This window comes from Ovis aries, chromosome 11 (assembly GCF_016772045.2).
Source record: "Ovis aries strain OAR_USU_Benz2616 breed Rambouillet chromosome 11, ARS-UI_Ramb_v3.0, whole genome shotgun sequence".
Taxonomy (NCBI): Eukaryota; Metazoa; Chordata; class Mammalia; order Artiodactyla; family Bovidae; genus Ovis; species Ovis aries.
The window spans coordinates 44,406,925-44,430,158 of record NC_056064.1 but is presented as its reverse complement, the minus strand read 5'-3'; the positions used below and the strand labels follow the sequence as shown (position 1 = coordinate 44,430,158).

The 23,234-nt window shown below is 52.4% G+C and overlaps 1 long non-coding RNA gene across 1 annotated transcript in view; it reads right to left on the bottom strand.

Annotated features, from left to right (window-relative positions):
• The window catches only part of LOC132657352 (uncharacterized), a 41,703-nt gene extending 18,881 nt beyond the window's left edge, over positions 1 to 22,822 (bottom strand). Inside the window, exon 1 of the long non-coding RNA XR_009595360.1 lies at positions 21,608 to 22,822. This is a non-coding gene — a long non-coding RNA (uncharacterized LOC132657352). The remainder of the gene's footprint in view (positions 1 to 21,607) is intronic.
• Between the last annotated feature and the right edge of the window lie 412 nt (positions 22,823 to 23,234).

Sequence of the window (23,234 nt, the reverse complement as noted above, 5' to 3'; positions counted from 1 at the left end):
CCCCCTTCCACCTACAGGTCACATCAACAGTGGCAATCTTTTTTTCTGAGTATTTGTTTATTTATTGTTTACTTTTTACTTGGCTGTGTTGGGTTTGTTTCAGCACAGGGGGTCTCCGATTTTCATTCTGGCAGTCATGATCTTTGGTTGTTGTGTGTGGAATCTAGCTCCCCGACTAGGGACTGAACCTGGGACCCTGCATTGGGAGGGCAGAGTCTTAGTCACTGGACCACCAGGGAGGTCCCCAGGAAAGCAATCTTGGGACTTTTCAGCCCCGCCTCGAGCCATGACCTTCCATAGATGGTCACTTCTAGCAACTAACATCCTAACTTGGGAGTTGGGAGGGTGATGGAGGTGTCTAGCAAGCAGTAGCCAGACTCCTCTGAGGACAGCTCAGGGACAGTGAGAAAAGCCCTTCCCAATCACGCTCTGCAGTGCTGGCTTGGATGAGTTGTTGGGCTGGTCAGATGGAGAGGAACAGGACAAGAGACCCAAAGGCGCCACTGCAGGCTGACCGGATGGGTCCCAGGAGCTGGCGGAATTTCAGATTAGTGCTGGTCAGGGTTAGGGCAGTCTAACTGTGACCAGCAGACATCTGAAGAGCTGCAAAAGCACAGAGTCCAGCAGAAAGCAACAGCAAGTAGTCAGTGATGGGAGTGGGGACCTTATTAGGTAGCATCTTACAACAGTGAAGAGGGGTCAACCTAGATGTTTAGTTTGAGAGATCTGTACAGAGGGTCATTCCTGGATGTTGAGGTAAACACGTTGGTGATGTGTGGCCAGTTTTAAAAGAATGTATTAGCCTGCTTATTTAACTTATATGCAGAATACATCATGCAAAATGCCGGGCTGGATGAAGCACAAGCTGGAATCAAGATTGCTGGGAGAAACATCAGCAATCTCAGATATGCAGATAACACTACCGTTATGGCAGAAAGCAAAAAGGAAGTAAAGAGCCTCCTGATGAAGGTGAAAGAGGAGAGTGAAAAGCCTGGCTTAAAACTCAGCATTCAGAAAACTAAGATCATGGCACCCGGTCCCATTACTTCATGGCAGGTAGATGGGGAAAAAATGGAAACTGTGATAAACTTTATTTTCTTGGGCTCCAAAATCACTGCAGATGGTGACTGTAGCCATGAAATCAAAAAACGCTTGTTCCTTGGAAGAAAAGCTATGACAAAACTAGATAGCTTATTAAAATGAAGAGACATTACTTTGCCTACTAAGGTCTGAATAGTCGAAGCTATGGTTTTTCCAGTAGTCATGTACGGATATGACAGCTGGACAATAAAAATGGCTGAGCGCCAAAGAATTGATGCCTTCAAACTGTGGTGCTGGAGAATACTCTTGAGAGTCCCTTGGACTGCAAGGAGATCAAACCGATCAATACTAAAGGGAATCAACTCTGAATATTCATTGGAAATACTGATCCTAAAGCTGAAGTTCCAATATTTTGGCCACCTAATGCAAAGAGGAAAAGACCCTGATGCAGGGAAAGATTGAAGGTAGGAGGAGAAGGAGATGACAGAGGATAAGACGGTTGGATGGCATCATGAACTCAACGGACATGAGTTTGAGCAAGCTCTGGGAGATGGTGAAGGACAGGGAAGTCTGGGGCACTGCAGTCCATGGGATCACAAAAAGTTGGACATGACTGAGCAACTGAACAGCAAAGCACATTGATGTCAGGCCAATAGGAGTGGCAGATATTGGACAGTTCATTGGGTCATCAGTATTGGGAGCCTGAGCTGGGTTGACAGGTGGTCAGTACTTCTGGGTCAGTACTCTCACTTGATTAGTCAGTGTTAAGAGGTAGATGTTGGGATCTCCTTGGTGGTCCAGTGGTTAAGAATCTGCCTGCCAGTGCAGGAAACACAAGTTCGATCCCTGGTCCTGGAAGATCTCATATACCTCAGAGCAACTAAGCCTAGGTGTCACAACTTCTGAGCCCATGCACCACAACATGAGAAGCCACCTCGATGAGAAGCCTGCACACCACAACTAGAAAAAGCCCGAACTCAGCAATGAAGACCTAGCGCAGCTAACACTAAAATAAATTAAGTTTAAAAATGAAGAGTAGATGTTGAAAAGTCAGTATGTGAAGAAAAGTGAAAATGAAGTCACTCAGTAGTGTTCGACTCTTTGCGACCCCATGGACTGTAGCCTTCCAAGTTCCTCCGTCCATGGGATTTTCCAGGCCAGAATACTGGAGTGGGTTGCCATTTTCTTCTCCAGGAGATCTTCCCGACCCAGGGATTGAACCCGGGTCTTGTGCATTGTAGGCAGATGCTTTACGGTCTGAGCCACCAGGACAAAGTGGTCAGTTTCCAGTCTGAGGGCATGGCACGCTCTGTGTGACTTTGCATGGTAACTGAAAAAGCAGCTGAAGCTCAGCTCCTGATTCCCTGCCCCAGGGCCTCCTCCAGCCCCAGGCTACACTTCTGGCTTAGTCATAGCAAAGCTGTCCTGGGGCGGAGGTGAGGGGCTTAGTCTCTAGGGATTGTGGCCAACCTAGAAGCAATGCCTGGGGCATGGGGGATGGAGCAGGTTGGGAGCTGGAGTGCTTAGGGATGCAGCAAAGCTCCACAGGGGCTGTGGGCCTCAAGGCCAGGATGCTCATTGATGAATCGATTCCCATTATTGATGCTGCTGGGAGAAGTTTCAAAAGATGGAATCGGGGGAGAGGATGGGGTTCTCATAGAGAAAGCGATGGCGGAGCCTGGCCACTCAGAATACAAATGAGACCATCTGCTCACCTGGCCCTTCACAGCTGCCCCTTACAGTGCTGAGTGGGGAGGGGGAGGACATGCTCCTGGGCACATAATGAGCTGCAGATGTGGGTGTTGGGGGACCACCCCCCGTAGGCCATGAGATGCCATTCTTGAATGGAGCACCCCAGCTTTGGAAAAGCCACAGATTTGTAGGCAGACATGAAGGGAACACCAGGTTCGCATAGGGCAATCACAAGGAGATGGATTTTGGCTTCCAGTGGGGACAATTTCTCCAGAAAACCAGGCTGTCTCCATAAGAGAAAGCTTCCCTACTTCCAGAGGCACTGAATGCCATGGCCTGGAGGTGTCCAAGTAGAGTTTGGAAGACCCTCCAAAAAAGATGGTCTCTGAGGTACCCTCCTCCCACCAGCCCTGCCCCTATATGATCATCAGGGTCCCCTGAGTGATGCGAATGGTGGGAAATGACCGTAACCAGCCAGGGGCAATTGGATGGTTCCCATGAAAAACAAGGCGTGGTGGCTCTGTTGACCATCCTGGCTAAGGGGCCAGGCTCAAGGTAGAGTGACAACTTGGGAGAGCTGCTCCCATGGGTAACAGGTACTGGGAATGAAAACACTGGTCGGCCCTTGGGCAGAAGCCAGGAAGGGACGGGATAACTCACTGCTGGGAGGTGGGGCTGGGGGTGGGGTTCAGGATGGAGCTAAAGCTAGAGCTGCTGCGACCATCAGATCACAGGGGCAGAGGCTGGGGGCGGGGAGGAATCTGATGGGGGAAGCACGATCTCTGCCTTAGGTGAAGGTTGGTCTAATGGGGAAGACTCAGTTCCTGCCCTGGGAGCCCGATTTGATGGAAGAGATATCGTCTCTGCCTTGGGGAGCCCTCAAGTCTAAAGGGGGAAACAGGGCCTACCCCCAGAGTATCCATCCGTGGGGCGGAAAACAAGAGGCAAGTTGTCCTGATTGGAGCAGATAGGCAGTGCCCCAAACCTGAGAGTGGAGGCAGGAAGGTGGAGGCCAGCATGGCCCCAGGTCTGCAGCTGAGAGGGCTCAGTCTGAGGACCAGGCATGCTGACTTCCGGTCTCCACCTTTCCAGTGCTGGCCCAAATTCAGCACCGCTGGCTGTGCCACTCCTCACCCCATCCTCTGCTCACAGCTCTGTCCCTGATGAATTATTGAAGATGCTCAAACCAGCAGGAGGCCAGGGCCGCTGCTGCCTGGCCAAGAGGTGGCATTCTCCGGGTGTGCCTCCTTTACGGAGCACACGTGTGCACGCTACGCCTGCTTGGGGTCCATGCCCTCTTCCCAGGGAGGTCCGTGGGTCTCCCTCATCCCCCGTCGCCTGAGCATCCCAGCCACAGGAAATCTCCAGGGGGACAGGCTTAAATGGGGAGACATGCCCTCTGCATCAGACTCAAATCCCTAACCCAGCTGCAGTGACAACTTGTTCTGGGACTCTGGGCAAGTCCCTTTCCCTCTATCCCTCTGGACGACGGGTGGATTGGACCCAAAGGCCCCCTGGGTCCCAGTAAGCGCTGACCCTCTCTGAGCAGATGGAATGATACAGAGCAGTATCTTGAGGCTTTGCCACGAAGCAGCAACACGTGACCTTGGGCAACAATTTTACCTCCTTGAGCCTCAGTATTCTGTAAAATGGGCACAAGAAGATAAAAGGACACAAGAGCTAAACTGCCTCCTGGGGTTGTTGTGAAGACCAGGGAGATAAAGCCAGTAAAGTGCCTGGCACGCAGGAAGTGCTTGGGAAACATGACTCATGACTCCTGCTTTTTGTTTCTCTGTTTATTTTAATACTTATTTTTATTTATGAATGTATTTGACTGCATCAGGTCTTAGTTGCAGCAAGTGGGATCTAGTTCCCAGACCAGGGATCGAACCCTGGGCACCCTGCATTAGGAGCTCGGACTCTTAGCCACTGGACCACCAGGGAAGTCCTCATGACTCTTATTGTTGCTATTATTTCCTGCCCAGGAGCAGCAAGGTCTCTGACACTCTTCTCTGGATCCATTCCCCCTTCTCCAGGCAGCTCTGCCACTGCTGGGCCTTCTGCCCAATCCTTGCCCCATGTGATCAGCTCCCACACAGCCTACCATTCCGTCCTCACAAGTGCCACCTGCCCACAGGCCCCCCTTCCCGGGGACAAGGCTGCACAGCCCCCTCCCTCTATACCCGTTACCACTCAGAGGGTCTGGTCCCTCTCCCAGCCCCCTTCTCCTGCAATTATGTAGAGCAAACAAGAGCAGCTGATGGGAAAGGAGCTGCTATTAGCTTAACCTTTCGGGACTGGAGCTGCTGGGAGGAGATGGGGAGGCCCATGGGAGGGGGCTTTTGAAGCAGGTGGGACCGGGGAAGGGAAGGGAGGCAAGGGCGGGGGCACTAGCTCTGAGCTCCTAAAGGGTAGGATGCAGGTCCTGAAAACGTAAAAAAAAAAAGGGGGGGGGCTACAGAGAAGGAAAGGAAGATGTAGACGTGGAATTAAGGAGATGAACGAAGAAACAGAAGAGGAGGGAGGCAGAGGAAAGGCAAGGAGACAAAGCCCAGCGCAGAGGGCTGCGGCGATGGCCCCTGCAGGCTCACCACAGTCCCCCGGTCCCAGAGGCTGCAGACAGGGTTAATCCATCTGACTCTACGGAGAACTGTAGAATGAGGATTGCTGGAGCTGCCAGAGACCTCAGACACCGCACAGTTCCACGCTCCCATTTTACAGATAGAGAAACTGAGGCTCAGAGAGGGCTTCTGCATTTCCCAAAGTCACAGTGACTATTCAGAGAAACCAGGTGAGCATTCAGGCCCCTAACTCATGACCCTGAGCTCCTCTCTTCACATCACCTCCCATCTGTCCATCCTTCCAAGCGGGCAAGGCCCACTTCGCAGCCTGAAGGGGCTTAAATAGGGTGAGAGTGATCCATGGAAATGAGGAAACAAAACACAGAGAGTCCCACAGAGAGACAAAGTTCCCATTGGGCAAGACATGCAATGGCCTCTTCTCAGTATGTTTAATATTATTAAAGTGTGTACAGCATGTTCTTTCACGTGAATCAAGGAGACTTCACGGAGGAGGTGACTTTGGTCTGGGGCTTGAAGGATGATCTGGAGAATGTTGTGACAATTGCAGTTTGCCCAGCAGGGTTGGCTCAGGTGCAAGTAGAAGCTGGGGCTTCAGAGGAGTCCCTTCCTCCTTTCTCCTCTGGGAAGGAGTCCTGGGAAGCAGAGTGAGGCAGGAGTGCAGGGAGGTGGAGAAGGGACCTCAGCTAAGCGCAGGCCTCTCCCTCAGAGGTGGGAGAGGTGATAAAGGGGGTTCCTCTGAAACTGGTCTGGAGCTAGGGAGGCGGTCAGGTACCGGAGGGCAGCTCCTGCCTGTCTTCCTACCCATGTCTCCCCTGCCTCTCCCTGCCCAGGTCCGGTGGCCTAGCTAGGAGGGGGAGGAGCAGTAGGGAGTCAGAGATTTGGGGAGGCCTCTGGGGTGGAAGAGAGTTCTTCTGCCTGACCTTGGCTTGGCCAGGCCCTGAGGTCGCCCTTGACCTTTCACCCTGCAGCCCATCCAGGGGATCAGGGGAGGGGTTGGGGGGGCAGGGGGTAGGGAGGCTTGACTCACACTTAGCCCACAGCCTTGGTGGCAGTGGCGAGACAGCAAGGAATATTTTTAGGAGCTCATTAAACAGGGAAGAAAGAAAGGGAAGGGAAGGGAAGGAAGGAAGACGAGGATTATGCATTATTTTTCATCCAAGTGACAGCTCTGAGCATCTCCACTGGAACTGTCATGCAAAAGAAATGGCATGTCTAATATTATTACGGAACGGGAGTGAGCGTGCGTGTGTGTGTGTGTGCGTGTGTAAGCACGTGTGCCTCCGGTGTGCACTTCTGTGGGGTAGGGGGCCAGCAGGTGAGCCTGAGAGTGACCACGTGTGTACGAGCGTCGGGTGGGGGCGGGGGGCAGTGTGTGGATGCAGGAGGCGGTGTGTGTCACTGCGGGAGATGAAGCTGGGGCTGAAACTGTGGGAGAAACTCTGTGAAACTGTGTGTAATGGGGCGTGCAGACTGTGTACAACTCTGTGTAATTGGCTGTGTGTAACTCTGGGTGCGTGAGACGTCGCCGGAAAGCTTGTACCCCTGAAACAGTGTGGGGTGGGGGTGGGGACCAGGGGGACTCATCTCAGGTGAGGCTGCACAGGTGGGAGCGGGGAGTGGGCGTGACTCAGAGTCAACCCCCCAGAAGGTGATGAGAAATGGGAGGGTGAGGGCAGCCCTGGGACCCCCCAGCCCCCCACCCCCTCACTGTCCCCTCTCTGATCCACCTGACTGCCCAACCACACCTGCCCTGTGGGTGTGAGTGGAAGGTTCTCTCTGAGCTTCAACTCTGCCAGGTGCTCCAGACGGTCTCTTAGAATTTTCACCCCTTCTGGTGAGGCAGGTACTATTACTACTCTCATTTCATGAGTAAGGTGCTCCCCAGGGTAACTGAGGCTCAGCAGGGTCAAGAAATTTCCCTGAAGTTGCTGGAGCTAGCAGGAAGCAAAGCTGAGATTTGAACTGGCCTCTGCTGTGTCTCCACTTGGCTTCATGGGACTGAAGAGCTGAGCGCGGGAGTCGAGGTTAGAGGGAAGGGGGTCAGCCTGGGGGGCTGTGACTGTGAGCTTGAGGTTCCAGGAGCCTTCCCAGGACTTCTTTGGGGCTCTTGGGGGAGTCTGTCTCAACCATGGGTATCCAGTTTGGGAAGGGGACCTCGGAGAGCTGGTGGGACGCTCTGGAGCAGCTGGTCAGGCGGGGAGTAAGGAGATTCGCTTCCCTCAGTTACTAAGCAGCAGCGCAGGCCATGCCGACTCGGTAACTAAAGCCAACCTCGTAAGTGGCTAATTGATTTCTGTTCTCTGATTAAATGTGCAGCACTTTACATGGCAGCAGAAGGAGGTCAGTGCTCCCCCCACTTCTCCAGCGCCGCGTGCGGAGAGACAAAGAAATTGATTTTCCAATCGATGCTTTGAGCAATGATTAAATGTTCTCTGCACAGCGGGCCTAATGAGTCCCCGAGGGGCGTGCCGGTCCTTTAATTAGAGACTCCCATGGGGGCCAGGGGTAGGGGCTGTCCTAGAGAGAAGGATCAGGCCGGGGGTGGGGGGCGGGCGGCCTCACCACCCCAGGATCGGTGGGCTGCGCGCTAGGGGACCACCCTCACCTAAGAGATGCTCTCTAGAGGTCCCTGAACATAGACTCTCTGTGGAGGGTCCCTGGGTGCTCAGGCCCATGCCAAGGCCTCCCTGCCTTCGCCTTCCCCCAGCATCCTGGTAGCCAGGGTTCTTCCGGTCAGTTCAGCTCTTGCGTCCTGGCAGAGACCGGACCGGACAGGAAATGCACACCCCCAAGCGGCTGCGTTTTCATTGCCCAACCACCCCATTGGAGGAGCAGACTAAAGACTTTAGAAATTCAAATGAGGCTCTCGGGGGAGAGTGGGGCTTAAACATTCCCCTGCGCAGGCGGCTTTATTGAAGGAATAAACTATATTTGCAAAGTAAGATATTGAGGCTGTCAGTTTCTCTTAGGGATATAATGAGATCCTGGGAGGGAGAGAGGCCAGCAGGATGGAGCTCCGGAGGACGGGAGCCGGAGCCAGGAGCTGGGGTGAGCCGCCTGCCATGGACTAGGCAGAGCCCTTCACCCTCCGCATGTGACTGCTCTCTGGTGAAACAGCCCCTCTCCCACCCCATGATCCTCACCTGCCCTGTCAGGGCTCCTGAGAAATGTTAAGGCAAGAAAATAGAATGGCCCTGCTGGCCATGGAAACCCCAAAACAGCAGAGCCCCCCAAAGTCCCAGACATACACACATACTTACCCACCAGCTCTCCTCCCTTGTGCCCTCCGAAAGCAGAAGTAGAGGGCAGGAGTCAAGTCTCTGGTAGGGCCAGTCAAAATGGCCATCATCAACAAATCCACAAAGATTAAATGCTGTAGAGGGTACGGAGAGAAGGGAACCCTCCCGTACTATTGTTGGGAATGTAAATTGGTACAGCCCCTATGGAGAACAGTATGGGGGGGAGTTCCTTAAAAACTAAAAATAGAACTACCATATGACCCTGCATTCCCATTCCTGGGCATGTATCTGAAGAAAACCATGATCCAAAAGGATACATGTACCCAGGTGTTCATTGCAGCACTGTTTACGATAGCCAAGACACGGAAGCAGCCTAATGTCCATTGACAGAAGAATGGATAAAGACGATGTGGTGCATACATACAATGGAATATTATTCGGCCATTAAAAAAAAAGAATGAAACAATGCCATTTGCACCATGCATACATGGACCTAGAGATTGTCACGCTGAGCGAATGAAGTAGGTCAGACAGAGAAGGAGAAATATTGTGTGACATCCTTTAAAGAAATGATACAAATGAACTGACTGGTAAAACAGAAACAGACCTAGACTTGGAGAATGAACTTACTGGTTGTAGGTCATGAAGGGAAGGATGGGGGCAAGGGATAGAAGGTTTGGGGTGGACATATACACTCTGCTATATTTAAAATGGATAACCAGGGCTTCCCTGGGGGTCCAGTGGTTAAGAATCTACCTTGCAATGCAGGGGACACAGATTTGATCCCTGGTCCGGGAAGATCCCACATACCATGGGCAACTAAGCCCCTGCACCACAACTACTGAGCCTCCTCTCTGGAACTCAAGAGCTGCAACTACTGAGCCCACGGGAAGCAACTACTAGAGCTTGTGTGCGTCACAACAAAGAAGCCACTGTAATGAGAAGCCCATACACCACGACTAGAGAGTAGCCCCTGCTTACCAAACCTAGAGAAAGCCCAAGCACAGCAATGACGATCCAGTGCAGCCATAAATAAATAAAGTGGATAGCCAACAAGGACCTACTGTATAGCACATGGAACTCTGCTCAATGTTGTGTGGCAGCCTGTATGGGAGGGGAGTTTGGGGGAGAATGGATACATGTGTATGTATGAGTCCCTTTGCTGTTTACCTGAAACTATCACAACTGTGTTCATTAGTTATGAGTTCAGTTCAGTTCAGTCGCTCAGTCGTGTCCGATTCTTTGCAACCCCATGGACTGCAGCACACCAGGCTTCCCTGTTCATCACCAACTCCCAGAGCTTACTCAAACTCATGTCCATCTCATTGGTAGCGCCATCCAACCATCTCATCCTCTGTTGTCCCCTTCTCCTCCTGCCTTCAATCTTTCCCAGTATCAGGGTCTTTTCCAATGAGTCAGTTCTTCCCATCAGGTGGCCAAAGTATTGGAGTTTCAGCTTCAGCATCAGTCCTTCCAATGAATATTCATGATTGATTTCCTTTAGGATCGACTAGGTTTGACCTCCTTGCAGTCCAAGGAATGTTCAAGAGTCTTCTCCAACACCACAGTTCAAAAGCATCAATTCTTCAGTGCTCAGCTTTCTTTATAGTTGAGCTCTCACATTCATACATGACTACTGGAAAAATCATAGCTTTGACTAGACGGACCTTTGTTGGCAAAATAATGTCTCTGCTTTTCATATGCTGTCTAGGTTTTTCATAGCTTTTCTTCCAAGGAGCAAGCGTCTTTTAATTAGTTATACCCCAATACAAAATAAACAGTTTAAAAAGAAGACTCTGGTGGGGGCTGGGTTTGAGTCTAGGCTCTGCTATTTGCTAGTTGTTGATCTCGGGCAAGTTACTTAACCTCACTCTACCTCAGCTGTCTCATCTCTAAAATATTAGTACCTGCCTCATTGGGTTGTTGGGAAGGCTAAATGAACTGTTACATATAAAGTACAGAGCATGCACCTATTTTGTGAATGACACTCAATTATAGTAGCTATTACTAAAGAAGTGGGGGAAGATAAAGAGGAAGACAGTGACCAGTCAACCCCCTTCCCTCCAGGAGGCCCTACCTTACTCTGATCATCACCATCACCATCATCTCCACCACCATCATCACTGTGACTCAGACAGAGTCAGACTCATAGCTTTGAGACTGAAGGGATGATCGAAGGGGTTAGAGAGAGTGGAAGTGTTGTGGAATGAGTCTTGGCAGGCTTCTTGGGGGAGGGAGCCTTGGACAGTGTGCCACCTGGTCACCATTCTTCGTCTCCTCTTCCCTTTCTCACTAATTCCTGGGGGTCAAGGTGGAGCTACCCATTCTTTTTTTCCCGAGCAGGAGACTAAGATCCAGAACCAGAAAAGGATGAAGACCAGACCCCCATGCTCACCACCTCAGAGCTCAAACAGGGGTGAGGGTGGAGGATGTCAGTTTCTCCAGCTCAATGCCAGTCCGAGTGGCTGCAGCCCAGGGAGCAGGCCAGAGGAGCCCACGGTCAGATCCGGGGGAGGGGTGTCAAGTGTAACGGGTCAGGCGGCAGCTGGGCGTCTGTCACTCTCACTCTGAGGCTGGGGAAGCAGACTGGAATTGACAGTGTAGAGGGTCACAGGAGGACAGGGGGTAGATACAGAAGCTGCCCTGGGGGCCTGATGAGGGCGGGGCTCTGGGCCTCTGTCAGGGCTGCAGGGGGATACACTGGAGGTCCTTCCATCCTCCTGAGTGAGACCTCTGCCCCTGCTGAGATCTGGAACAGAGAAAACAGCTAGGCTCTGCTTCTCACTGCTGCACGACCTTGGGTAAATCAATTAACCTCTCTGGGTCTCCAGTTCCCTACTGTCCATGTGGCGTAAGAAGGAACCTGGGGCTAGGAGTCAAAGGACCCAGGGCTTAAGTACCTTTCCATGTCTTACTAGCTGTGAGCTGGTAGCCAGGTCACTTGTTCTGTCTGAACTCAGTGTCCTTATCTGTAAGAGGAGACAGCGATGTCTGTGCACTGCTGTGGAAATGAAGTGAGCCCCACAGGGCCTGGTACGTAGTAGGCCCTCAACAGATCAGTGGGAACTAGGCTTCTTCCAGCTGTCAAAAATCTGAGCACAGGATTCTGAAATGAGCTCCTACCACCGCTATCACCAGCTCTACCACTCAAACTATTATTACCTCCACCATCACTTCCATCATCATCACCCCACTCCCACCAATACCGTCTTTACCTCCACCGTCACCTCCACCATCAGCACCATCACCCTCCATCACCACCTTCACCATTACTGCACCATCCCCATCAATACTATTTTCACCTCCACCATCATCTCCATCACCAGCTTCACCAACATCACCATCCCCACCAACACAGCATAGCCTCCACCGTTACCTGCCTCACCCCTTCACCATCACCACCCTTACCGATACCTTCGTCACCTCCACCATCACCGGCATCACCACCACCCACCAATACCATTATCACCAGAACTGTCACCTCCATCACCAACTTCACCATCATCATCACCACCACCATCCCACAACCACCACACACACAAGAATGCTTGTTTATACTTGAGAGCCAGAGGGCGTGGACACAGAATGAAGAAAGGGGCTGTTTTCTGGGATGTGCAGGTGGTCCAGGGGGCAAAGCCAGATCTCTCCAATCTTCTTACCTGCAAATAAGAGGCTTCCCTCAGAGTAGAACTGGACTTCCTGGGAGGACTGCATGAAGTACAGATTCCTGGTGCATGACTGTCAGGATTTCCCAAGCCCCAAACCTCCCCTCAATTTCCTCCCCGTGCCAGTGAGGAGAGAGGCAGTGCAGACTTCCAGCAAAGGGTAGAAGAAGAGGCTAGCGTGAGTTGAGGCCCCCACAGTGTGCCAGGCTTAATATAAGTAATATTAGCTGTATTGGTGCTTTATACACTTAATCTTTGGTGTTTTATATACTTAATCTCCTTTGATGCTAAGGGTACCCCTGTGACAGGTTTAAGTCACTGCGTTTTATTTATTTATTTATCTATTAGTATTTATTTATATAAATAAATAAATAAATGGGTCACAGAGAGTCGGACACAACTGACGCGACTTAGCAGCAGCAGCAGCAGTATTTACTTATTTATTTAGCCCTGTTGGGTCTTAGTTGCAGCACAGAGGTCTTCGTGACATCACATGGATATTTTGTTGCAGTGCACAGACTCTCTGGTTGTGGTACGTGGGCTCAGTAGTTGTGGCATGGGGGCTTAGTTGCTCTGTGGCACATGGGATCTTAGTTCTCCAACCAGGGATCCAACTGGTATCCTCTGCATTGCAAGGCAGGACCTTGCACTGGACCACCAGGGAGGTCCTGCATTTTAAAAAGAGAAGGAAACTGCGACTCAATGAACGGTTTGCCTGAGGTCACCCGGGCAGTGGGTGTCCAAGCCAAGAGTCAGTCTCACATTTACACTCTTTCCGCCATGCTTAGAAGGCATGGCTGCCCAAGAAGGCAGACCTGCCGAGGTGGAGAAGGATGAGAAGGGCTTTGATCCTGGAATGAGAGAGGGACTCTGTGCCATTTTCACAACATTCGGCTGTGAGAGCAGGACATCGGGATTTGTTGTCTCTTTTTTCGTGTGTTTTTGGCTGGGCTGGGTGCGTGCATGTGAGAGCTTAGCTCCCTGACCAGGGCTCAAACCCATGCCCCATACATTAGAAGCACAGATTCTCAACCACTGGACCACCAGCTAAGCGGGGACAAGAGCCAGGTGGGGTCCCTAGATATTGCTTCCTGGCCTCCTGGGGGCACCAGGCTTTGTCACATGTTTATCTTCTTTGATTGACTCTAAACACATGTGTGAGTTTCCCAGGTGCCTCAGTGGTAACGAATCTGCCTGCCAGCGCAGGAGACTCGAGTTCTATCCCGGGGTCAGGAAAATCCCCTGGAGGAGGAAATGACAACCACTCCAGTATTCTTGCTTGGAAAATCCCATGGACAGAGGAGCCTGGCGGGCCACAGTCCATGGGGTCGCAAAGAGTCGGACAGGACTGAATGACTGAGCATGCACATACCCACACAAACACCGTGCAGGCTAGAACCTTGCCTGGCGTTTGCCCTGGCTCCCAGAAGGCAGCACACGGCCTGGCACCTGCATGAGTAACGGCTGTTGAGCAGATACGTGAATGAATCCATGAAAGCATGAATTAATCAGGACCTCAAAACAGGGGTGGAAAGCGGCACTGGCAACTAAAAAAAACAGGAAAACAGCAGTCGGCCTAAGTTTCCCCGTTTTCCAAGCTTTTCATTATTATTATTTGTTTGCCTTTCTAATTTTATAGAAATGGTTGCTCCCAGATGGCAGAGCACAAATTGACTGATTGATGCCCCAGAACTAATACCCTGAGACGAACCCACAGCGAGCAAAATGATTATTTAACTCAGCACCCAGGGGCAAAGTGTGGGGACATCATTGTGCGAGCGGGAAAGCAAATAGCATACAAGTTTATGCCAAAGATATGTTTAGTTCCTCCCAGTGACTTTCCTTCCCTCAAGTCCCTGCCTCAGGTGCGGGTTCCTGTCCACGTCTGCTGGATCCAGGGAATCCCGGGAGCAGAGAGTAGGCCCTGCTTCCCAAGTCCAGGCCGGAGGGCCTGGGAAAGGTTCAGTTTCACTGCCTGCTTTGGGAGGAGGGGGATCTGGTTGCCTCCCTCCCCCTCTGTGGCCCTGAGAGGTAAGGACAGCCAGGCAGGTCACTGGTCTCATCTGGGTCCCTGTGGGTGATGAGATGGGCACTGATGGGTGAGTTGGCAGCCAGGCTGGAGTGGCACAGCTTGCTGCCCTGGGCACTGTCTTCCCTGCTTGTCACCACTCCCGGCTGCCCAAGCAGCAAAGCAAAACCACAGTGACAAGATCCAGAGGGGAGAGGCTCCAGCTGGGGGTTGGTGCTGGTCTCACGGGCCACTGGAGCAGCGACATGACAGCTTCTCATGGGGGGAGGGGGCCCTCTGTCCCCAGTTCCCACCTGGTCTGCCTTGACCCTTGTCCATCTCCATTCCCTTGGCCTGCCTTTGCCTCTGTCTTCCTTCAGTTATGGGCTCTTAGCAGCTCTGAGGGGCTGTTAGTCCATACCTTCTCCCTCTCCCTTACCCCCTGACCTCAGGGCCTATTCCCTCCTGCTATACACACACACACACACACACACACACTCACCCAGATACACACACACACACACCCCTCCCCCCCACACCCTCCCCCCCCAACACACACACCCCTCAGATAGAAAACAGGAGGCTCTCTCCCAGGACCTCTGATTAAGACCTGTGAGGAGTAACTGGGATCTGGGGCTCCACTGGGTTTGTGAGTGTGAACTGGTGTGTGTGTAAAGCAGGTGTGTGTGAGAGCAAGCATCAACATGGATGTGGGAGTTAGAAAGTGTGCGTGTGCATGCCTGCACGTGGCACTGAACGGACAAGTCTTGCGAGGCTGTGCGTGAGGGCAGTCAGCGTGGTAATGGCTGCGTGGATGCACCAGTGGGCTGGGGTGAGGGTGGCAGGATTTGACGATGAGGGAGTGACTCTGAGGGTGGAAGCAGAGCCCGGGAGGTGGGGGGGCGGCAGATAGATAGATACATCCTCTGAGGTGGGGTGTCTTAGTGTGGAGGCGGCCAGCCCCCATCCAATGTGATCACCCCCATCTCTGCCATCCCGGCTGGGCTCCCTCAAATCAGGTCAGGGGGTGGGGAAGGCGGGGTGAAGTCACTGAGCTCCACACAGGGCCCCTGCCCGCTCCTTGGGCCTGTCAGCCACTGATCGGTTCCATGTTCCTATAAATATTTACAAATCCCAGCTGCTGAAGAACAAGACATTCTCCACCAGCTGGGGCTCCCAGCCTGGAAGCTGAAGGGGAGGGAATGTGGGGGAGGAAAAGGGGGCTGCCCTGGAGAGACAGGACCCCCAGGGCCCCCGATTTCAGCTCCTAGTTAAGTCACAGGTTAGCCTAGGCACCCCAGTGTCTTCCTCAGGGACTATGGAGCCAGAAATCCTCTCCCTGAGGCCTCAACCTCAGGAAGCCTGTACCTCGCCCACCAGATGGAGAGGGGAACCTTCACAGCCAATCTGCTGCCTCCTATTCAAGTCTCTCATTCGAGGTAAGGGGAGGGTACTGTGCTCTGCTTAGTCACTCAGCTGTGTCCAACTCTTTGAAACCCCATGGACTGTAGCCCACTAGGCCCCTTTGTCCATGGGGATTCTCCAAGCCAGAATACTGGAGTGGGTTGCCATGCCCTCCTCCAGGGGATCTTCCCAACCCAGGGATTGACCCTTGGTCTGCCACATTGCAGGCAGATTCCTCACCGTTTGAGCCATTAGGGAAGCCCAACGGGACGGCGGTCTTACTTTTTTTTCATTTTTTGGCCACCGCGTTCTTATGCAAGATCCTAGTTCCCCAACCAGGGATCGAACCCGCACTTCCTGCCTTGGAAGCACAGAGTCTTAACCACTGGACCGCCAGGGAAGTCCCAAGGGGTCTTACTTTTGAAAAAACACAGAGAATTTTCCCCGAGTCCCTGGAAGGTATTTTTTCTCTTCACTCAAAATCTTCCCCAGGACAACAACCTTGTTAAATCCATCTGGATCTTTCTAAACTGGAGGCTAGAGGACTCGCTGTTCAGTCACCCCTCCCCATCACAAGAGCCCCCTCAGTAGCCCCTGAGGAGCTACTCACCTGATCTCAGGTGCCACCCCTTGTCACTTTCAGAGCTGGGCTGCTCGTGGGAACAGGGAGAAAGAGGGGCTGGGTGGGACCTTTCAACACCATGGCCCAGGCTGGTGGTCAGACACCCTGGAGAACCAGCTCAAGAAAGTAGGCCTTGTCAGGCAGAGATTGATTACTGATTACTGAGAGATTGATTATTGATTATTTCCTCCATAGCTGGCACCCAGCACAGGGTCAGACACACGACAGGTCCTCTGGCAATTGTGTGGAGTCTTCAATCATGTGCCTGGATGACCAAAGCAAGTTTTCCCAGCTTCCAGCTCCTAGTCCTACAGGGCACGTGCCTGAAGAGTGGCCCTACAGTCCTAGGCGTCCGGGGCGTCCCAGCACAGGCAGACAGGAACTCCTGCAAGCTGAGCTCGCTTCCCCATCTTGGCTAGAATTTCTGATTTGTTTGTACTGGACCTTCCTGGCCCGTGGGACTCCCCTTGGCCTTGCCCAGGTGATACCTACGTTCTGGTATAGGTCTGTCCAGGAAGTCAAGACACGGGAGTGGGAGAAAAAGAAGGACAGGGACCCCCACAATATTGTGGGGGCTCTGGCTGCTGTGTGGAACACCCAGCTGGAAACACAGAGCTAATGCAGCATCGAAGTCAGGCTGGCAGGTGCTGCTGCCCTGTGGCTTCCCATCTCCCTCTTGGGGGCCCAGACCAGCTGTTTTCACTAAGGTCGGGGAGCCTAACTATCCCAATTTCACAAGATGAGAAGAAAGGGCTGGATGATGCTGAAAATGGCCAATCTCCTTAGGCCAGAGCTGTGATGAGGAGGAGACGGAGGGGTGCAGGGTTCAGGGGCCACAGACGGGCACTTTCCTTGGCAAAAGGCACCCGGCCCCACCCCAGAAAACTGTCCTTCCAGCTGCCAGAAAGGAAGAGCAGGGGCCAGGGTGGGGGCGGAGGACAGGAGAAAGACAGCCCAGAGCGGGCATGCCCTCTGGAAGAGAAGTCCAGTGTTGGCAGTGGTATGGGAAGAGTTAAGAATATTCCTAAAATAGTCCAGCCAGAGCCTAAGCCAGCCGGCTAGTGCCTCTCCCAGAGAGCAGATCTATAGCTGGAAAAGTCAGCCTGCTCTGTGCCCACCGCCTGCTGCCTGGCTGGGGTTGCTAATTAAGCCTCCCTCTCTCCACCAGTTCCTCCTACTTTAGCCGGCAGGGATGGGACTAAGCGGAGGGGCCACATCTTCCCAAGACACAGGGAACTCCTGCTGGGACCAGGAGTCTTGCGGCCAGACATCCCCCTCCAAACACGCCCCCAACCTGGGTCATTGAAAGGGTCAGGCTTTGAGGGGGTGGGGACCCCCCAGTAGCTCATCAAACACCAGCTTCTCCTTGCTCTGTGCTTCCCTCCGCCTGGGGCCTCTGGGGGTAATGTCGGAACAAGGAGGAGGCAGGCTGCCTTGTTTCAGGGCAGGACCAGCTGCAAAATTTACCGGCCCCAGAATGAAATGAAAATGTGGAGCTGCATGATCAAAAATTGTTAAGAACTTCAAGGTGGTGCTAACAGAGAATTAAACCAAGTGCAGGTCCCTTCTGAGTGCAGGCCTCTGTCAGTAAACAAGTTGCATGTCCACGAAGCTGGCACCATCAGGGTGCGTTTAACCAACATTTCCTAAACACCCACTGCTCTGTTCCACTGCCCTTGTAGCTCTGCCACCTCAGAGATCCCCTCTCAGTTACTCCTGTTCTCAAATGTACGAAGATGAGGTGCTCAAAGACCCCTCTCTGAACACGGAAGGGAGGCTGGGCCACCTCCCACCCCTGGCTGACTTGGACTCTCCAAGAATACTGCAGCCAGAGTTTCACCCCCTTCTCTGAGCTCCACCCTCCACTACTGCCCTCAGAGGGCCTTTGGGGATTACCCAGGATGTGGGTGAGCAATCAATCTTCTTCTCCTTGCTCCCTGACCCCCACCAGTGGGGTCCTAAGAAGAGCCCCCGCAGGTCCCATTTGACTCTGTCTCAGACTGGTCAATGACCTTGGGCCAGCCAGTTCCCCTCTTTGGGCCTTGGTGTCCCTGTCTGTAGAAGAAGACTTCTCTAAGACCTTTTTAGATGCTAAGTTCTAGTTTTCCTGGGTGAGAATGCAAGGAAAGGTTTTTTCTTGAAGAGGGAGGGCTTCCCAGGAGAAAGCCCTCCACAGTCTTCCTGGGGAGCAGGAGACTTTCTCCCTTACACCCCCATCTTTAGGCCTGGGAGTGTCTTCCCCAGGAGGCAGGAAAGCCCCCATCAGCCAGGTCCCTCCTCCTCCGCCCTCTCCCCAGGACTCCTCCTCCCTGTCTTCCCCGACTTGAGTCTGGGGGATGTGGGGGCTCTGGGGGAGCTGAGGCCTGCCAGAGGAGGTGGGAAGCCCGTGCACTGCGCTGGCCGGGCGGGGCCTTCCCTCCGCTGCCTTTGCAAGAGGCTCAGCATAATTGCACTGCCTGTCACTCCTGCGTCCCGCTATCTGTCTCTCAGGCTGACCCCGCGCACCCGCCATTATATTGGTTCCTGTTGGGGCTGCAGAACCTCATTACTTATACATGCAGCTGGGAGATGCAGGCTGGGCTGAGGGGAGACGGCCCTCCGATTAGGTCTCCCCTCCCACAGCCGGGGCCTTTTCAGCGCTGCCTCCCTGGAGCTGGATTGGGATGGCCTGCCCATCAGAAAGGGAGGGCGAGGGAGGAGGCCCAGGGCTGGGCATGTCCCTAGAAGCTTCAGGCAGGAAAGCCAGGGTCCTTTGGCAAAGGAGCATCAGAAAACCTGCCTGTGACCTGGGTACCTGGGCTCAGACCACTTCATCCTACTCTCTCCTCCTAGGATATGGGGCTGGGAGAGGGGCTCCTGAAGGAGGTTCCTCACCAACCTGAGTCCCAGCCTGGTGTGTCCTGCCTCCCCGCCAAATGACAATACAACTTCCATTCTCCCAAATGTCCTCTCTCTAAAGAGGGGCTGCGATTATGGAGGCTTTTCCTCTGGAGGATCTGCAAGTGTCTGAGTTGAAATGTCATGAAGGGATTTTAAATATTTTAACAGATGACAATGAGTTTTCTTTTAAAGAGAACCACAGCCTCTCAGAGCTGCCCTGGACAATTCTCCAGCCCACAGAAAGAAATGGAAGCCCTGCAATGTGATAGACTTCTCCAAACACATAAGGCAAGTTGGTGGCCTAACTGGGCATTGATAGCCAGTCTCTGCCTCTTGGTGCCCAGTTTCCCATTCTGCCCAAGACAGGACTGTAGACCAGTGGCATCATCCAAAGCCATAAATATGCCCTTTTATACAACTGAGCCTTAACTCAAGCTGTTCTTCATCCCTAAAGGATCTATCCTTGGTTTATCCACCAGGTATGCACCTGTTGGGCTGAGTGGTGAAGAGCCCCGACTCAAGGTCAAACAGACCCAAGTTCTAATTCTGACTTTCTCTCCTCCTAGCTGTGTGATCTCAGGTGAGGATACCTTCACCTCTCTGAGCCTCAGTATCCTCATCTCCAATGTAAAGATGACAATGCTTATTATTCCTCACACTTCTAGTGAGTATTAAGTGAAAGAGTACATAAAGTGTCTGGTACATATTGGTATCCAGGTAATGGCAAAAACACTCATCCACCCCTCATCAATTTCAGAAACATTCCCTAATCTTTCCAGAAATCTGCAAGTCTTCTGCTCCCTGTTCCACCCCCATCCCATCCAGATCAGGCCACTGTAAGCTCTCACTTCTGTTTTAATCCCTGCTCCCCACAGTAGCCAATGTGATCCTTCTAATCTGAAAAAGTCTGATACCACTCACCCGACACTCTTCAATAGTTTCTAATTGCCCTTTGGATAAATTATACATCTCTTGTCACAGCCCATGAGGCCCTGCAAGCTTGTCCTCAGAACATGCTGTTCCCTTTGCCTGGAATAATCTTTCCTCCCTCCCTCCCTCCCTCTCTCTTCCGTCTCTGGCAGCCATCCCCTTCACCAGTGCTATCCTTTCATCAGGCTTTAGCATAAATATCACCTCCTCCAGGAAGCTTCCCATGATTCCCCACCTCCACATTAATTTAGCCATCACTGCTGCATGTTCCTATAGCATCCCACACATTCCCAGGCAGCACGTCCAGTTAGATAGCAGTTGTTTGTTTAAGTATCCAAGTTTCTACCATAGGCTGTAACTACACAGGGTCAGAAGACTTTTCATGCTCACCACTACATCTTGTGATAACATGAGATCAACCAATATGGGCTTATAGAATAAATGGAGATGGACAAATGGATGAATAAACAAATGGAAAAAATAATACCTCTCCTGTAGAGTCCTCTGGGCAGGGAGTTTTCCATGGGTACCTCAGAATACCTAGTGCAAACCTCTACCCAAGCCTTAGTTTCCTCAGCTGTACAACGGGGGAAATAATAGTATCTACTTGGGGTTATTGATACAAGCTATGTAATAGTTAATATAAGCTATGTAATAGTTCTTAACTTATTATTAATAGGCTGTTAAATTTAAATGAGATAATCCACGTAAAGTGCTTAGAACAAGATCTCATACTTAGGGATGTCCCTGGTGGTCCAGTGGCTAAGACTCTTTGCTCCCAATGCATGGGGTCCTGGGTTTGATCCCTGGCCAGGGAACTAGATCCTACATGCTGCAATTAAGAGTCACAACTAAGACCTGGCCCAGTCAAATAAGTAAATAATTTTTTTTTTTAATCTTGCACTTTACCCATGGATGGTTTATGTCAATGTATGGCAAAAACTGCCACAATATTGTAATGTAATTAGCCTCCAATTAAAATAAATAAAATATCTTGTACTTAGTAAGTACTTTTTAAAAAGTTCATCATTATCATAGTATTTGTCATTTCTTTCTGCCTTTTTCCCCTGCCAAAGTGTGAGCGCCTCAGGAATACTGCTTAGGATCTGGGGACACACCACCACTACCACCTCCCAGGGCCCAGCTAGGTGCTTTCAGTAAATGTTTACTGAGTGAATAAATGAACGCAGATTTGCCAGCCAATGAGTCAGGGCACTGCACTGCTTTTCATCACTCACAAACCCAGACACACACTAACGCAAACAGTCTCTTACACATTCACACCCACTCACATTCATTCAAAGAACCCCAAAATACCACAGAACTACCACCCAGCTTCCTGATGTCAGCCGTGCATCAAAGAAGAGCCTTACCCACTTTCCTGCATCCACCATACTCCCCCACCAATGCCCAGTACTCCTGCCTCACCTCTGGAATGACGGGGGATGCAGGAGGAAGGAAAGCCAAGCTGGACCTTTAGCTCCCAGCATGGGCAGTATCCCATCTACAGATGGTACTCCCTTCCTCCCTTCCTTGGGGCTCACCTCTTTCCTCTGCTGAAAACCTGGATCCCTGGGCTTGGCACGTGGTTGAAAAAGAGGCCTGGGAGCCAGAACTCCTGGGTTCCTTCCTCACTCATCTAGTCCTGTCTCTGAATCCAGGCGCACAGTAGGCCACTGTCCTCCTCTCCTAGCACCAGCACAGCAATTTGTAGGAAAAAAGGCAGGAGGAGGGGACCCCATGCCCAGAGTGGTGGAAAGGCCTTAATGTGAAATAATTATATAGGACCCTTTCAGTTCAGTTCAGTTCAGTCGCTCAGTCCTGTCCGACTCTTTGCAACCCAATGAATCGCAGCACGCCAGGCCTCCCTGTCTATCACCAGCTCCTGGAGTTCACTCAGATTCACGTCCATCGAGTCAGTGACGCCATCCAGCCATCTCATCCTCTGCTGTCCCCTTCTCCTCCTGCCTCAAATCCCTCCCAGCATCAAAGTCTTTTCCAATGAGTCAACTCTTTGCATGAGGTGGCCAAAGTACTGGAGTTTCAGCTTTAGCATCATTCCTTCCAAAGAAATCCCAGGGCTGATCTCCTTCAGAATGGACTGGTTGGATCTCCTTGCAGTCCAAGGGACTCTCAAGAGTCTTCTCCAACACCACAGTTCAAAAGCATCAATTCTTCGGGGCTCAGCCTTCTTCACAGTCCAACTCTCACATCCATAGGTGCCTAATAAGGGTCAGATACTGAGGCCAGTGCTTTGCCACCTTCATGATAACTCATTTAATCCTTACAACAACCCTTTTCCAGAAGAATTCCCTTGAGACGCCGCTAGTTAGCCTAAAATCACCAGCTGAGACTGGCACGCAGGTCTTGAACCCCAGAATCATCAACTGTCAGGATTTAGACAGTTGGGGGTGGGTGGGCTGGAAGGGCTGGAGGTCTTTAGGGATGAACCTGGGGAAAGGGGTCCCCAGGCAGCACCCGTCCCCCAATCAGCCAGGTCCTGGCATTCGGGGATAAAGGGGCTCGGAGCGCCGCAGCGGGGGTCCCTCTCCTGAGGGGACCTGGGCGGGGCCAGGGCGCGACCCGCTAGCCCCGGGAGGCGCGGGGCGGTGGCCCAGGCTCATAGGCCAAGATGGCTGTTAATTAAAGTGCTGGCACCAGCTCCTCTCTGCAAAGTTTGAAGCCGTTATTTTCCACTCCAGCGAAGCGGGGAGAATCCGGCTGGGCTGACAGAGACGCCACACCGCGCCTGGGGAGCGGGCGCTTTTTCTGTGGGTGGGGGGGGGGGGGCGGACCGCCCTGCCACACGGAGCTCGCCCTGGGACACCCGGGCGAGGCCGGGGGTGCGTGCTCCTGCCCCTCCGCGGCCTCGGGCAGCCAGCCGCAGTTTCACCGGCGGATTGTGGAAGGACTCCCGGTGGCGGACGAGCCCCAGCGGCATCGCGGAGGAGGGACCCGCGTGCGCGAACTAGGGGGCGAGGGGGGGCGGGGTTTTGTATATATCACACACCGATGACCGCGCACTTGTCCCTCGGGTCACCAGCCTGTCACTCTTGGGGGCAGTCATACTGGGGAAACCTCCGTGGGAGACGGGAGGCCGGACTGACAGCTGAGAGTCAGGATTACTCTTCCTGAGCCTGGGAAGGTCTCACTGACTTCCTCCTCCTGCGC